This window comes from Strix aluco, chromosome 4 (assembly GCF_031877795.1).
Source record: "Strix aluco isolate bStrAlu1 chromosome 4, bStrAlu1.hap1, whole genome shotgun sequence".
NCBI classification, from domain to species: Eukaryota; Metazoa; Chordata; class Aves; order Strigiformes; family Strigidae; genus Strix; species Strix aluco.
Genome location: NC_133934.1, coordinates 61,613,976 through 61,632,434, shown reverse-complemented (window position 1 = coordinate 61,632,434; position 18,459 = coordinate 61,613,976).

The window sequence follows — 18,459 nt, the reverse complement described above, 5'->3', positions numbered from 1 at the left end:
CCCATTGATAATCATCTCCACATGACTGCCTCTCTGGCTGGTCTGTTTAAAGAGACAACAGCTTTGTACTAGAACATAGATAATGGAGGGGTTGCCTCTACTCCATCTGTGGACTTCTGTGCTCTGCTACTTAGGAGATGATTTCCCCAGGGATGTGCTGACACTCATTCCTCTAGAAAACTTCACAGCTGCTCAAGTATGAATTTAGGAGTTTAATTTTGGGTTTAGGAAGTCCATTACCCCTTAAAGTAGCTGTAAAAAGCTGGCTTTTACAAGTAGTACACTTTTGCAGCAAGGTCTTAGCTTCTGAACTGCCACCTTGGTCATGAGTGATTTCAGTTCCAATAACAAGTGTACAAAGCCTTTCTTTTGGGGAAAGGTTACCATGGTATATAGTTAAAAGGAAGTTCTCAGAGCACCTTGGAAAAATAAAACCTCATCTGCAGGTGCTGTCCGCAGATGCTTGTAATCTGCTGTCTGTGAGCATCTTGGACAATAACATGTTCTGCCCTTAATTTTCTCAGGGAATACTTAATAATTTGTGAGGGATAAGATACTCTAAGGGAAAGTACTTTTATGTTTTTGGGCCACTCTTATAACTGCTTCTTTAGGAAGGCTCTACGGCACCATGACTTGACAAGTCTCCCCATACCTGAGAACGGCTATCCAGTAGTAGTAAAGATCAGTTACTTTATCCATAGCATGTAGCCTTTGAGTCAAGGGTCCTAATCCTAATGGTGAGCAGTATGAGCTTGACATGGTTACAGAGTGAGCTGTTGGTTTTCTGCCTCAGCAACTCAAGGTTGGAAATTGTAGGTAACTGGAAAGAGAGTCTTAATGATTGTGTTTAGGTAACTTGCCTATATGTCCTGAAGTACTGTATCAGCTGTGTAATGTGTGTGCTATTCATTCAGATCTTGTGTATTACTGCACATCACATGGAACTTTACTGTGCATATGTGATAATATACCTCAGTCTACACACATAAATTGTATGTTCAGCACCTTGTGTGTAACAGTACGAGCATTACAACATAACATTCTTATCCGCATTAAAATATTGTTCCTCTGTGTTAATGCATCTCTGAAGCAAGGGGGTTAAATATTTATCCTTCATTTTGAGCTGCTTTGGTAAAGAAATCTTAAGGGAAACTGAGCAAAACCAAGAAATTCAAAACAGATACTGTACTGTTCCAAAGAGCTGCAAATTATATTCCCCCTCCTGACTAGGTGGTAGGCAATACAGATGCATTCCTGTTGGTATCACATTTTTCCCAACACATACTGGAACAATGGCAGCAGCATTGCCTAGTGTGCCCCACTGTTGCCGTAAGCCCATCAAACTTTTGTTCAGTTTAGAAGCTGATCACCATCCTGTCAGTTTGGGCACTGATGGAAGTTACCGCTCATAGTCAACGTATTCTGCAAGTTGTGCTGATGCTCCCTTTTGCAGGATAGTTAGCCTTTGTTTCTCTGTGTGCCAGAGGCTAGTCTCAGGGAAAGGTACCATTTAGTTTGCCAAATAATGTATGTTATTCCCTACGAGATCTCGGAAGGGAAAGCACAAGATGCTAATGAGAATTTATGCTGTCAAATACAGACAGAATTTAATAGGGATTACGGACTGCAAGGCCAGAAGTGTGCTGAGTCGTGTGGAATCACTGTATGAGAAACAGATGTGGTTGTAGTTTTATACCCTGCATCTGATTTGGACAGCCTGTGCACAGCTTGACCCAAAATTGAATAGAAGCAATTGTATTGGTAGGCTCTCTTACACAGGGGAAAAACAGCTCTGTGGTCAAACATCCGTCTCCCTGATCAGCAACAGTGTTAAAATGTATAGCTCAACACACAGCCAGCATACACCCTTGCTCCTGCTGCCTGAGAAAGTTAAATCTGCTTGCCTTTTGATAGGAAACTGGTAGAACAAATTTGCCCAGCCCTTGTCCACCTCTTCCAGGAAAGGAGTCAACAGCTGCCCCTGGAGATGTACTCCTGCAGAGCTCAGCCCAATTCCCAGCTGCTTGTCCTCCCATGTGTGTTGGATCAGGCCCAAATCAGTGTTTTGCTGATTAGGGATATCAATTAAACTCAGACACCAGAGTGAAAAGAGCAGGCGTATTTTACTAGAAATAACTAAATAATATAACAGAATAATACAGAAAACATACAGTAAGAAAAGACAGAATAGTGCACTCAAATAGGAAAATACAGGGTAATGCATCAAATCATTACTCCCTGAGAGAGAGAATAGTGATTAAGAAAGATACATCACCACTTGCATACTTTACCATCATCCAGATCTGCAGATGCTGGGGAGCCCCGGCGAGGATTTGGAGAGCCTGTCCCGGCAAGTGGGAAATTCTATGTGGTGTGTCCACCTAGAGGTGAGGCATCCAAAGTCGCTGCAAGTGGGTCCAGCCTAATATAACCAAAAATCAGCAAGCCAGAATATCTGGCACCTTTGTTTTGAGCAGAAAATATCTGGTTTCAATCTCACATTAGATTCCCCCAGAGCCTGGCCAGGGCTCAAGGGAGAAGCTAAGGGAGTTTCTCTGCTTATCTGATTGGATTATGCGCAAGGTCTCACATCAGACCACAGTGCCAGACAACGGTCTCCATGACCCTGTTGTTTTATCCACACACAAAGATAAATATACATTCAAGATAGTATGTAATCATTAGTGAAATATGTATGGGAGATGTAGCTGAGTTAGCAGCTTCTGCTCAGGGCCTGTTGTTCAGGCTTCAATACCTCCACTTTTTACATCAGAATAGGTAGTTTGTTATAACTTGGTATAATACCTATTAGCACAATGGCTATCAGTTATAAAATATACAGGATTCATCTATAGGTCAACTCTGGCTTGGGCTGGTTGTCCAAGCCTTAGCACTTCAATCAGTAAAGAAACCACACAGGTTTGAGAGAGGATTCTGTGCAGCATTAAGGCCACCAGTCCATGGCAGCAGGCTGTCTTTCACTGGTTTCATGGGGCTTCTTTGGCTGTAACAAGTATCTGCTCTTCCTGTTTTCTCTCCCAACTCTAAGCATTACTGCATGGTTGTTTCTGATCATTACATTTGTTTAGCAGGAGGTACCAACAGGAGCCCTGTTACACTTTCTCACTGGTTCTGTTAAAGCAAACTGAAAAACTCCCACCTGAATAAATTTTTTAAAGGTGAATAATTTGTGGTGTTTCTCCTTTTTTGCAGGACTTGTAAGCACAGAATTTCCGCTCTCCTTCAGTTGCTCTAGAAGGGAGCTATTTTTTGAGTCAGAGTGTCTTGGGAATAAGGTGTAGAGGCAGACTTGATTGCTGGTATGTTACATCCAATTTTCTTTGTGTTGGGCTTAGTAAATGAAATGCACAGTAAGTTGTAGTAAGAATTATTCATAGAATTGTCATTCACTTCTCTGAAGATGAAATGACCCTAAAAGCTCCTACTGTGGTGTGCTCAAATTCATGCTTTGAGTGAAAAGTTAATGTACGGACTTTGCTAGTTGTTGACTGTTTTATTCAGCACTGTCATTGCTGCACTGGCTCTCTTGGTTTTTTACTTAATACACTATAAATAACATCAAATGAGATGAAATGGTGGGCTCTCATTTTCCAGGTGGTATGCAGAGTAAAAGAGATCTATTAATACCATCATGAGATACCATCTCTCTCCTGAACAGCAGTCAGAAGGAACAGCTGTGTGTTATTTCAGCCTGGGGTTGGAGCTCATTTCAATAAGCTGAGATTGGCTGCATTTTCCAAGACTCTGCTTGCTGGCTCATTTGTAACAGCCATTCTTCGGAGCTCTCGCATCTGTCAAACCTCATACAAATCCTCCCCTAGAGGAAGCAGATGTTAGAAAGTTATAATTTAGATGTTTGTTTTGCCTCTTAGAAGAATTCTGGACAGCAATCACTGTGGTCTGTTAAACGTCATTAGCAAATGCAAATTGCTGATGAACCTGGATTAGTTTGTAAGTGATTTTTGTAACTCTTCACCTCAAGAATTAGAGCTAGGGCAATGAAAAGGTAATCTACTATCACAAACATCTAGAATTGTACAATCTATAGATTCATGCACAGAGTTTAAGGAAGCTAGCTGAGTTATAATGCTATAAATATATTGCTGGAGTCAGTAGTAGTGTAGATGGAGATACCCAGACAGTTCTGTCACCAGTGTTAGATATGTAAGCACTTTCCAGAGAAGACCTTTCCTCCCTTCTTTTTTCAGGTTGGCTTTTGGGCAATCTGGTGCTTACTTTAGTGGTTCTCCTTTCCTGGGGGAGTTAGAGCAGATAAGAGCATCTGCCTGGCAGTCTGAGAGGCTTGTTGTTATTCAAGTGGTCTGTGAAGCTCCAGAGGGAGATCTGGTTCTTGCATGTTGGGGCTTGGAGTGGGGAGCGTGGGCTGAGCTTGTGTGTGTGTTTTCAGTTTGCTCTGTGTGTGCACTGGGTCATGTTGGTTTGCTTTTAAAGGTCATATGAAAAAAATCTAGTAGTGGGGACAGGGGAGTGCCTGTTTGCCTTGACCTGGTCGCTGCCCTTTGGGCATTAAACAGATGAACAAAGAGGTATTTATTTCAGCTAGCTGGAGTTCAACACTGCGGTGAGCAGGATGGATCTGTGCTGAGGTGGGTTGAGAGGGATGAGGCCACTTTCATCTAACTTCCTAGAAGATCAAACCCTTAACAGAAACATGAAATGCAAGAGAGGTTGCACCTATTTTGTCCTCTGGCAAATGTAGCACCTTGTTATGTACTTTTGCAAATATCTAGAAGACGTTAAAAACACAAAATGGCAAAATGCATTGAAGTACCACACTCCTGCTCTGGCTGCAGTGAAATACGTGCATCATAGATTCATTAAAAAGCATATGCTGCACACACAACCCAATTATTATGCTACCTCTGCACTTCAGGCCTTGGTGTACTGAGATAGGGTCACAGGGCAGATTTTAATGAATTAACAAAAAAAGTAGTTTTACTCATCTCTCCTAAAATACCATACAGTTGTTGAATCAGATCTTCTCTATTTTTGCTTTTAAAAATTTTAGAAGATAGAAAGCTTTCTCCAAGAAGACTAGCTGTATTTTTTCTTAAAAGGGTGATAAAATGTTCCGTCTGTTCATATGCTGAATTATCATAGACATTTTTCCAAAATAATTATGATCTGTGGAACACTTCATTCTTAATTAACAAAAAAAATGAGACTTGATGCTATTAACTGCCAACACATTTTGATGTGGGAAAAATTGATTATTTATGCTACAGGAGATGAACAGGTCTGACTGTCAGCTGAGATAAGGTGTCAGAACTCCAGCTCTTTCTCTTGCCCCTAGTTCAGTCTTTTTATTAAGAGAATGTTTTATCAATAAATGTTTCTCTGATCCAGTGGAGGAGAAGTGAAGCTAAAAGTGATTTGGGCAAAATCTACCCTGTTTTGCTCTGTTGCGTAAGCCTGAGCAAGCTACTTTAACTGCTCTCTGCCTGGGATTTCCCCCCAGCACCTAATCCTCTCATCTAATTAAGCAGAGCTCTTTTAGGCAGAGTTCATGGTGCATTTGTGGGGTGCTCCATCACACCTAATCCCACACTGTAGGTGTCATCACCAGTCCCTCAGGCTGGGATTGATCATGGTCATTCTGGAAGTGGGTAGTTGTCTCCCCGGGAAGATGAATGAAGCTGAATGGGGAATAACTAGGAAACGCAGAAGCTACATAGTCTATCATCTGCATGAGGACAGCTTACAGTTTTGGGGGATACAGGACTTAGTGAGGCACTTAATTTCACCATAACTAAGACTGCTTAACACAAACTACAACTGAAATTGTTTTGCAGGTGCAGAGGCTGTTCTGGTTAGTCAGGTAATCAGTCTCCCACGTAAGCATCCAGCAAGGACTAGCTGTCATTGTCCTACTGTAGCTGTCTGAGGCTTTCCCAATTGCTGTCTTGCTTGCAGAGTAGCAATGTTTAGGACTATGCAAAACTATAGCCCCACCCAAACTGTTTCTCCATGCTGATTCTGAAGATTAATTGACCCATCTGCTAAATATATATGTACCTAAAATTACATCTGCTAAATATATGCACCTAAAATTGACTTTATTTTACTTTCTGTTCTTCTCACTTCAGTTCCAGTGGATGGTGTTATGGATTATGTTATGACTTTCCTGAGGGATTAAAAAACTCTTCTACTTCAGGTTATTTGCTTCCTGTATTGGCACTCAGACATCATGATCAATTCACTTTACATACTACCTGGTATTTTACCAGTTTATTATTCCTGAAATGTGCTTGATGAGGAGAACTGCCAATATAGGGTGTCTGTTTGCAGAATGGATTGACAAACCTTTTAATGGTTCCTAGAGTCTGTCTCCATTGCCTGATGGCAGAATTTATTTCCTTATCTTTGCAGGTGCATATTACACTCTGAAGCATCCCAGAGTTTTAAATTCATGTGGGAGTGAATTCTAGAAGATAATATTTTTTAATTTTTCTTTTAAGTGAAGAGAATTCAACCATAATGCTTTTCAAAAACTGTGTATCTTAGCATTTTTTTTGCACTGAGAGGAGAGTATTCTTCTGCGTTATTAAAGATAGATGGGTCCCAGAGACCCCTTTGGATCATGTAGCAGAACTAGATACACCTTTGTTCTACAGACTGCAGCTGTGAGGAATAACATATTCCATGGCTGGTGAGGGGAGATGCAGGCAGGAGAAACTGGTCAAAAGTATAAATGAATTAATGTTTCCTAAAGGAATTAAGTTAAGAAAGGCTTAAAGTTGAAGAGGTGCAAAGATATAGGAAGGATAAATGTGATTAGATCAAGCTCTGCACAGGTCTTGAGAGATAAGTCAGATCCTTCCTGAGGCAGAGGTTTTGCACAACCTCAGTTAATGCAGACTCTACAGTCCCTACCAAGTAACTTGAAGGGAAGGTATTTCCTCTTAAACAAGTGTTAAGAGGACAAATTTGAGTGTTTGTAAGTTGTGAGCACCTAGCAGGAAGAGAGAAGCATTCCTAAGAATACAGCCACATTAACAAAGAGAAGGATGTGTGACCCTAATGCTGTGATGAGTCTTCAAAAAATCTTTCTTGGTCAGCTGCTTGCAACATTTTGTAACATATTTGCCTCCTCTGTTGTTTGTGCTGACTGTTATGGAGGCTCTCAAATAAGCAAACAACTACCAAAACTTAAAGATTTATTGTCAACAGAATTAACTAGCTCTCAGCAATTATTCAATTACAGGTTCAAATGTCCAGACAAGAACAAAACAACTTCCTAAGGTTTAACTATAACCCAAAACACAGAACAAAACACTACTTCCTAGGGTTTAACAACAACCCAAAACACTCTATCACTCACCTAACAAGTGAGGGCTCTCAACCTCGAGGAACTTCTGAGGGCAGCATCCCAACCCAAGTCATCTCAAATAGTTTCTCTGGGCAGCATCCCAACCCAAGGGCAGAGTCCTCAACCACAACACACTGCCCCAGGGTGGACTAGCTCAAAATAGTGCCCCAAGGGACTCCATTTATACCCAGGTGAATCTGATCTGTGGTCAATATCGGCTCCTATTGGCCAAAGGCCCCAACTACTGTGAAGCCCTGAGAACAGGGGCAATCAGTAACTGCTACAGTTCAGCAGTCAAGATGCCCTGTTTTCATTGGGCGGGTGCACCTGCTACACTGATATATACCTCTGCAGAACCACATAGGCTTGGTGCTAATGATATTGGGAAACCATCCCTTAAACACAGTAATTAGTTGTGGTTTCTTTCTGAAGGACTTGTATTTTTCTGGAGCATCTGCCATAGGCCCACTAAGCTACTTGGCATCTCAGTATACCAGTTCTGCCTTATTTTCTGTATAGACATCTCTGAGCTTGTATAGACATGTCCAAGTTTGTTTTAAACTCACTGTTGGGAAAGAGATGGCATATCACCCTGGGAATTTCAGCTTGGCCTCCAGTGTGGATCTACCAGCCTTACCAACCCTGTGCATAAGGGGACTCTGGAATCTGCATTAACACCACGTTGGTGAGGTTTATGTGTTCCTACATCTGTGCAACAGCTTGTTTGGCTTCAAAGATTCCCCCGATCCTCTTTATTCAAAATAGGATTTAATCTGCTCTGGAAAACTCATTTCTAATGTCTGGGTAGCTAGCCAGTAGGGACCTCTGGTGTGGATATCTAGTCCCAGGTGCTTGTACTAGCCATACTTAACCACTCCACTAAGGACTGGAATACACATCCTGAGGATACATGGATCTGCAGTGTGGCTAATGCATCCTAGGAGCAGCATTTCATTTCTTCCTTCGTCATATTTCTGTATGCATTGACCAAAAGATTGAATCACAAGCCTTGAGAAAACTTGACTGTGCAAAATGGGAATTGTTTAGCTAGAACCAGAAGGAAACAGCCTGTCCCTAACATTAAGATTGTCTCGAATATTTAAGCGTGTTGTGTTTAGGAAGCAATTTTCAACTTGATTTAGTATGCCAGTCAGAGGAAATTGTGGGTGTTAAGTGCTGATATTGTCAAGCTTAAGTGTATGACTGAATTGGAGTCCATTTCATTACTTAGTTCTCAGCTAACTAAGCGCACGTTCCTCCATGTAGGTTATTGATTTGTGGTTTGTAGGTGTTAAGCAATAAGTACATCAGCTGTCCCTCCCTGGGAAAAAGTTTGCAGAAAAAAATGCATTATTTAGTTATAAGCTGTATGCATCACAAGCTGTCTAAAAGTCTGCCCCCCTTAACATGTCTTTAACAAAAAACGTGCTTTTTTTTTTTCTTCTGCAAAGTGTCTGTGTCTGGCTGCAGCAGTGGGAAACCTGCGGAGTGATGTAAGTAAAGTTCAGCAAGAAACTACCTAGTCACCACCCAGGGGAGGAATACTACAGTAGTAGTGCAGCAAGGAAAGTGCAATTGAGCCAACTGTGTTATTAGCTCTTGCAGTTTCTTTGTAAAACAGCAGCAATCTTCCACCGAGAGTCAGAACAGTCACATTGTGTGTTTGTTCTTCCCAGTAACGTGCTCTAAAAGCCTCAATATTGTTAGATTGTGATTACAGTAAAAAGAGCAAGTGCATCAAGTGGGATCTGCTTAATGAATGTGTTCCTTCTGTGCCTCTAAGTATTTTTGGTTACTGCACTGATGCCGACATACTATGCAGTACAGAGAATGACTTCCCTGCACCAGAAGCCTCATGTAGCATTTCTTATTCTGATTATTGGTGTTAGGATGTACTTAAGCATAGCTGCTGGCAGCTGCAATCAGTATCAAGGCCCTGTTATGCTATTGATTGTGTAAGTGCATTGTAAGGGACAGGCCCTCAGTCAGAGAGCTCCCAGGATGGGGGGACTCAGGTAGTGACTTGACCAATGCAATTCAACAGGCAACTGGCAAAGCCAGTGCTAGTGTACAGGTGTCTTGGAAAACAACTTCCAGCTTGTTGTTCTGTCTTCTGCTTTTGAAGTGGTCTGTTCCGGATGACCCAGTAAAATGAACAGGCAAGGGTAGGGAGATGAGCAAACTTGTGAGTTTTCATCCAAGAACAAGTCTGGAGCAAGCTGGAGGTTGAAAACAGTTTTTGCAGAAAAACTCAGCCAAATCATTGCAAATGCAAGCAAATGAATGAAAATCATGACATGTTTTCTGGCATGTTGTAAGTCTGTGAGAGGGCTCAGTATGCCAAGTTAATAAAACTTGTTAGGACTTTGCCCAGATCTGAATAGAAAAAACATGTGTTCAATTTGTTACTTAACATTTTCCAAATAATATGGTTGCTACCAGAAAGTAGAGATCCAGTAACTATGAAACTTGGTCTTCAAATGTATTCTGATATTCAGGTCTTCACTTGGTAAATTAAATAAATAAATAACCATGCCATTAAATTTAGGTGGAAATACTGTTTTTCCTGTGTTTTCTGTCAATTGAGAATTTTTCAACAGGAGGTTTAAATTAATTTGTGTGGGAGTTCATTTTGAAAGAAGTTTCAAACTCAAATTTCAGAATCGTCAGAATACATTAATATTCTCTGAGCAAAGCAATTATTAGCTTTGGAGTTCAGCCAACTATGACTTTAAAAATCTCCACAAAAAATAAAGATTTTTTTAAGTAGTAATTTTTGTCTCTCATGGGTGAAAATTTCATAGAATAGAAAACTTCCGTTGAAGTTCATTTCATCTCTGACATTTACTCTGAGTTAGACGGCTTGTTAGATGAACCATTGTGTCTCTGTTGATGTGCAAACCAGATCTCTACTGTGTAACTGCAGAGGTAGAAACAGGGCCATGGAGTCATTGGGAATTTTGTCCTTTTTTGTATACTTCGTGAACTCAGTCTGGACAGTGGGAGTTACTGTTGGGAAGTACAAGCAGAGCTCACACCTTTATTTTTTAATGGTGATGAGTTATAGGTAGAGAGAATTTCATGTTTCACAGCCTATCTTGCACTGATGCTTAGGTGAAGCAGCAGCCCAAGTTTATCGGCATATTTTTTGTTAAGTTTTTCTTGTTGCGAGGAAGAAACATAAAGGAAGGGAAACTTTTTCTTCGAATTTATAGCTTAATTTTGAAATAAGCACTTGAATTTCCTGGTCTTAAAGAATTTACTCAGAGGTACATTGCTCACGACCTTGTTACTTCCATCTCATGGATGGCTAGAGGGATCAGATCAGACCCAAATGCCAAAGGTACCATTACCTTAATGGAGGAGCATAGTAAGCATCCCTGTTTCTGGTGCCTGTCCAGGGGTATTCCCCATACCTGCATTGATCCAGTGCCTACATGTTGCCACAGTGAATTAGAGCTTTCTGATGAGGCTCTCAGTAAATATAATTAGTTCAGGTCTCCCCAAAGTGAAAAGCTGTATCATTTTTTCTGACAAGAAAGGCAGAGGGACTGTCTGTGAAGCTGGATAATCAATTATTAATTAATAATAATTACATTATTATTACATGCATACCTGAGATCCATCCTTGCTAGCTTGTACTGATGTCAGCAGCCTTTTTTTTAAGCAAGTAGACCTACTTAGGTCCATGTGACTCCTCCTGAGAGTAAGACTTTGCAAAATCTGATGTCAGCACTTTAATATATTAAGTCCACAAACAAAAATGTGCTTCCTGTTTGGAGGTACAGAACCTATGTACCAGATCCATGTCAGTGGGGAAATACGCCTGTCATTGAGCAAATGTTCTAGTCAGCAAAGCACAAGGATTAATGATGGAAAATACTAGATGAATGAGTATTATAAAAGCTGCCAAAGCTCAGACTCCCATATCAGTTACATTTTACCTTACACATCCCCTTGGTGTAGCAGTAAATTATTAATGCTGAAAACTGTTATTACATTCATGAATAATTTAATATGGCACTGGATGGGTGATGGGGAGATAGTATGCAGTGTGGGAACAAAGGCACCAACTCCTGCTGATCCAAGATGCTCTGTGTGCCAAGCAAGATAAAGCCTGGATTGTCAGTTGTGCACCTAGAAGATAAATAAGAAGAGAAGGGATGGATCCTGGAGCCCTTCAGAGTGCATCTGGCCTGTGCTACTGAGCGATACCAGGAGCAGCATCTGCAGAGAAAGTTTCAAGGAGTGACATTTAAATGTGAAACTCCACAGGGAGGGTGTATTTCTCAGCTCTGTATTGCATAGCACCTCCTTTGCAAAAGGTGGAGAGGGAGAACTATATTTGCACCATCAAACTTGAGAGCCTGAAGGAAGAGCTGCCTGAGCTCTGTGCCAGAGCCTGTCTCGTGTTGTCAGGGAGGTTCAGAGTGGAATTTGGAGTATCCTGGTGCTCTGCTTGAATGCTGTGAACTTCTCTCTGAAGAGCAGTAGCTGTCTGGGGATCTTAAACTTATAGCTCCTTGAAGTACTGCCTGGTTCTCATTTTTGTTGGTCATAATCCTTTCCTTTTCTGGAGCTGCTCTGGGCATGGTTTCTTTAAGCCCACCAAAATGCTAACTGCATTAAATGCATTTATTTTATAAATATAGCATTTTCTGGTACCAGGAAATTGTCCCAAACCCTTCTCAACCCCATATGCTGCAGAGCTATCACTAGATGCCACCTTCCAGTTGAGTTACTAGGGTGGGGTGTTGGTTTAAGTTTTCAGGCTTCACTTATCTTTTTAGATGTATCATGAAACACAGGGTAAATTACAAAGATGCTGGGGTAACGTCTCTTTGTAAAAGTTTCACAGCTTAGTTATTCCTAGCTGGCAGGAACAGAAATGTCAAATTGTTGGGAATTAAGGAAGGTTTCTTGCTGTGGTTTGCCAATTAATTGGTTCAGGGTTGAGCTAGGGCTGAGTGTGTTTAATGTATGGGAAGAAAATGGGGAACGGTTGGATTCACCACTGGTTTGAATTTTTTTTTTTTTTTTTTTGCTTGTGAAGTTACTGATAGCTGTGCAGAATCTGCATTTGAAGAACAGAAGCCTGACTTTCATGAACAGTTTATTTTAGGGTGACTTCAGGGGAAAGAGGGGGCCCACTTCACCTTCTCCTTGCATAAAATGAGACACTATCATGCATGTGTGCAAAAGAGAGGGGAGTACTGGGAAAAGGTTCTTCCTTAAGTGAGGAAAATTGAGCTAAAGTGCAGTTATTCAATGTCTTTCTCTGAATATTTCTACCTTCCTGCTGTTGTTCTGTCTGCACATTTCTTTACCTGGTGCTTATTAATATTGAGTAGGTGTTTTGAGTAATGTCCAAATCCATTTTCTGTTGCCTTCAACAGGGAAAAGAGTTCTTCCCTTAATTTTACTATCAAGGCAGCAATCCCATGACTCTAGTATTGGAGAATATTATTTTAATGCTCTTAGTTTTGTTTAGTGACATTTCTATCCGGCCCAAGTTAGACCATTCTGGAAGTTAATTCCTGACTTTGGGAATATTACTTATCCTAATGAAGGGAATGCATTATGCTTAACCTAATTTCACATGCACACCAAATAATGCATGCCACTTTTGTACTTGATGGTAATATCTCTAATTTATGGAGATTATAATGTAAAATCAACTATACTGTGACATGAGTCATTGGTGGAAACTCCATGGCACTCAAAGGGAAAGGAATCTGTCTTATAGGGCCATTTTTAGAAATGAAAGAGAGAGGAAAGAAGACGGGGTGAGAACATTCATGGCATAGTTAAAAATCTGTTTGAGTCAGGCCAACAATCCATAACCAGCTCACCTGGAAAAGAACAGAATAAAATAACCCATCTGTTTTTATAGGGAAAAACCAATCTGAAAAAATTATTGATGCAACTTCACCTAATTTAGACCAAAGAGATTTTCTGCTGCATCAGTAAAAAATAAAAAGCATTGTTTTTTTGCAATTCTTGCCTTATTTAAGCATATTAGGGGTAGAAAGTAAGAGTTTGCTCTTGCTTGGTGCAAATTTATTTGTTTTAATGCAGTTACTCCACCATTATAGAAATGTGTCTAATCCAAATAGCCTGCTTATCTGAACCTGATCTTCATCTGCATGACAATTAAAAGCCTCATGGAGCCAAAGAGCTGCAACTGAATGAGGTTGTGAGTATGGTAGATGTGAGGAATGACTCTTTTTACTAACATGGCTTGTGGACAATATAAAATGTCCAGATTTCCTCTTTGGCATCGCTTACCATATTGGTAGAGGTTAGTTAAGTTCACTATCATCAATTTTATGAAATGTTTGATTGGAATGGTAATTTGTGCTTGTTAATTAGAAATCACATTGAAGCATGTTGTGACCTAGATATCAGGATAATTTGCATGCAGAGGGCCTCTACATTCAGTTGTGCCGTAAACTTAATGATTTTAGACGTAGCAATAATAAAATTATGGTTCTTTCTGTATATTTTCCTCCTTCTCATGTTTTCTCCTCTTCAGAAATACAATCAAAATTATTACTGATGCAGAACAAATCTGAAAATTACCAGCACAACTCTGTGACAATTATATTGCCAGACTGTTGCCAGCTTAATCCACATGTGAAAACTGCATAGACTTCTGTTTATTAATAAAAATGAGACCACATTTTGAGGACAAAAGTCTCCCGTCCACAACTTTTCCCTTCTTTTATCATTAATATCCTATGTCAAACAATATTCACTCTGGTGGTGCAGGACATAGTACCTTCTTGAATCATTGGCAAACATTTAGTGCGCAGACAAGGAAAATCCTGTTTCGGTAAAATGAAGCTTCTTGTAATGGGTGCATTACAAATTGTTTTTTCTCTCTGTAAAATGTTCAGATGCTTAGACTTTCTCATCATGACACAGGCTGGTGAAGTGGAACTGATGTTAGTTAGCATGCAAATGCTGCTCTGAGCTACTTGCACACATCTCAAGGAGTTGTTTGTCTTTATCTGAGCAGAGCACTTGGAAAGGGTTCTCACCCACTTCATGCTTCTGAGCTGAAGAGAAGATGGATATAATGTTGTGTAGACCAGGTCTCTGGCTGATGGATTGGTGGATCCTGGACACAATCCCACCACAGAAAGGTCCTCTGCAAAAGCAAAAACTGTGGTAATGGTGTCTGGCTGGCTCCAGAATGTCAGATTCGTCGATTCCCAGGTCAGGCTTAAGGTGAAATGACACCAGGGACTCTTCAATTCACAAAAATCAACTTTTATTTGTTCACAACAGATAATGGTGTGAAACTTTGTCAGGAAGGCTTGCAACCTCTGCAACAAGTGGTAAACCCCATAACACACCAACAAACCACAGACCTTACAACATACCCCGACTAGCGGCAGGTCTTATAACATGAACCAACAAGCTGCAAACATGCCCCAACAAGCCTTGCCTTATACGCAAGGATACAGGGGTAGAGAATTAGGCGGGGGAGGGGGAGAAGAGAGAAAGAGAGAAAAAGAGAGAGGGAGAAGCAGGAGGGAGAAAGACAGAAAAGAGATTTCACCAGTTCTGGTTCCAGCATTGGTCTGGCCCTCCTAGGGGTCCAGTCCCGGAGGGGCGCCACCACCTGGGCCTTTGACCCATGTCCTTTTAATAATTCCTTGCCCCTCCTCTGGGCAGGCACTTGGACTCATTCGGCTAATTAGGCATCGTGCAGTCTATACTTCTTGAATTCCCTTTGCTTTGGTGCACGCACAGTTTGTACCTTCAGAGTTTTCTGGAAATGGGTCGGTGGGCTTGGGGGTCGTTGGAGAGTTACTCTCCTCTTCCTGCAGGTAGGACCATTGTCTGACCTTTCTTCTTGGTGCATGCATCATGAAAATGGCTTCTCTATTGGCTCTTTACAGAGTTGCTCAAGATAGGCAAGTTCAGCCTCAGAAAAGTGTGGTCTCACCTCTGCAGGACCCCTCCTCTCACCACATCTTCCTGCCTTTCCCTGGACAGCCGCAGCATTTACACAAAGTCCTTTACCAAAGTCCTCTATCAGATGCTTGAGACATCAGCTGTGATTTTATCAGACTGTCACACAGACCAATGCTAGACTTTGCAAATCAGTGTGGCCAGGTCACCATTACAGAGGGAATTGTCAGACCTGATATATCCCTTCACAAAAAAGCATTCCTTTTGGGAAGGCCTGAAGAATGGAATTACCTTCTCCTGCCAGTGATGCATTTTGAAAGGTAGATGAGGAAGTTTGAGCACAGAGAAGGCAAAGGGGGAAGTCTGTCCTCTCAAGAAGCAAAGACTTTTTTTTCCCCAGAATCTGGTTTGCTTTGTTTCCCTTCTGACATGGGAGGAAGAAGTTGAGCTGATTTCAATTTGAGCTGGGGCAGTAATGGTGAACAGCAGAGTGGGTGTTACACTGGATCACCAGAGTTCCTTTTCCAAGTAGACGCTGGTTTCTTCAGTGGTAAAAGAAGCCAGACTCCTCTTGGCAGTCAGGCTCTACGCTGTGCAGCTCTGGGAAGACTGGGAAAGATGATTTGGTGTGGTGTGGGATACCACATGTAACTGCCTCAAATGTAGAGGCTCTGGATGTGTGGACTTGCAGCTATTAAAATTTTTCTGAGAATTGTAGGCAAAGTTTTGAAGGAAAAATCAAGTTTTCATATTCTTTATTTGAATCCTTTGTTTCAGTACCCATACTATCATGTCTTCCACCCTTCCACCTCTTCCCAATTAAAGTCTTTATTTCATGTCCTGGAATAGATCCAAGAGTGTTTGCAAGAGGAGAACCACCATCTGGTAGATGGGATTCAGAGAAAGTCTCTGTCATTAATTTTTCTGGAGTGGAAATAAAATTAAAAGTGCCCAAGGGCTTGATCCAGTTGTTTTGTTACCTTCCCATGATGCCCTGAAGTCTTAAACTGAGCCTTTCTTACTGTCTTGAGCACCTGGTTAGAAGTATTAAGCAGGCAAATTTGCTACCAATTCTTTTCTTTTATTTCAGAGATCAGTAAAGTAGTGCTGGTATACAATCAGGATGTTTAGAAAACAAGGCCCACTTAGCAAGATTCTCATCTTGGAAATGTTTTTAAAACCCAACTTCAGGTTTATTAGTGAATGACTCTTGATTTACAGCAGTGTGTCTGAGGCCAGTATCTGTCTGATTCAGGACCAAGGCCACAACCAGATGCAGGTCAGATTTTGGCTAATGTAAATGGACATAGCTTGAAGGACTTGACTGATTAGTGCCATGTAGGCATCTTAGGTCTCAGGGTAGGGCTTTCACAGCCTTGTGGCAGTCACTACACTTCTCCTGAAGCCTGCATGATGTAAGATCAGTTCTGCCACAATTTCATTTACATTTTGCTGGTAAGGCCCGAAGGGGACCTTGTTCTCTGGCTGCACAAGACACTAAGTTTTTCCTTTGTTCTTTTATTGAGAACTAAATAAAGCTGAGTGGAATTGCTGATTCATAAAATGAACAGTTGTTTTTGGAAAATGTTAATATCTTGTGATAAAGCAGCCATTGCCATTTTATGATACCTGACAGAAATTACCCAGTTTCTTTGCACACAATTAAATGGAATTATCAGCCCATTAGGTTAGATACACTTCACAGTAGGAAAAAAACCCTAATGTTTATGTATTGATGTTTAAATAAATTGTAATTATCATTCCATGACAGTCTTGTACTACTGTAATTAAGCTTTAAAATAAAGGGTAATTGGAACTAAGAGGGCTTATCTACATTTCATTTAGAAGTTATTGTTGAAGTCAGCTGTGTTAATGTGCAATAACTTTCAGAAAACAGCACTCACCTGTTTCTGCCATGGATTCCATGCAACAATGCTGGCACTCTAGGAGAGAGATTTGTGTACACCTTATTGAGAGAGGAGAATCAAAGCCATGAGGAACTGCATGTTTAGGGGAACTTTCTCACGCTGAGCACTGATGTTTTTTTTCCTTTTCTTGGGATTGAGTGCCTTTTGAGACTGAGCTGAGCTGCTTTGTTTTTCCCCTGCTCTTTGATTTCTCTTTCTTGCAACAATAGTTTTCTCAGTTTTCTTTTTTTCCACCCAGCATGGCAAATTAAGTGATATGGATTGCTGGCTGGCTGAATCAGTAGGCTTTGCAAACAAACCTTTGATTTGCCAAGGAAACTCTGGGTCAGGGGAACAAAAAGGGCCCAAGCCTACTGCTTGGGGATTGTAGGTCTTAAATTTGATGCAGACAACAGGATTGGGACCTTCAGTGAGGTGAATGTATGTATTAACTAGGTACGTGGGGAGCACCACAGGAGAGAAACTCTCCTCAGTAGGAGCAATAGAGTAAGGGTAATGCATCAGCTGAGACAGCTCTTGGCACTCCCCCCTGAAGAGAGGTGTGTGTAAGACTCAAAGGTTACTTAAAGACTTCAGCAAAAAGGTGTTAAAGAGGTTGAACTCTTCTGAAAATAAATGATCCAGAAAAAACCCAGAACAAACAACCTTCTGCCAGAGTTGTCAATAAGTGGTGCATTCAGGTTCTCACCAGCAAGGGGATGTTCAAGCATGAGAAAAGTTGTGGCCTCTGGCTGCTTTGGTGAAAATGCTTCTTTTGAGACTGTGAGATACTGGGGAAGAGTGTGATCAAATCTGCTCTGTGACAACAGGTTGATTTTCTTTTAATGTATGTGTCTTTTTTGAAGGGTTAGAGAGGCATACTGTTTAGTTTTCTGTAAATTTCATTTGGATATTGGGAATACTTTGCATAAGCAAGAGAAAGCAGTCATTAATGTACATCAATCATTTGTTTGAAGTTGTTTGTTCTGGTGGATTTGGGGTTGATCTTGTTTCCTTCATTAAATTACTCTATATCAAGAGTCTAAATTGCCTAATTAAAGATAATATTTGTTTGAGTTCCTCCCCAAGGCCTTCAGTGCACAAAGGGAGTGGGTAGATCCATAGCCTTGCAGGCAAAATGCATTTCCCATCTTGATGAGCACCTTTGGTTTAGTTTCTTGTTGCACATGAATGCTGATCATGTTTGAACAGTGTTGCATGTAGTCTTTGCTCCTTGTTCTCTTCCTATTGTGAGTAGGATGAATTTTCCTTTTCCTC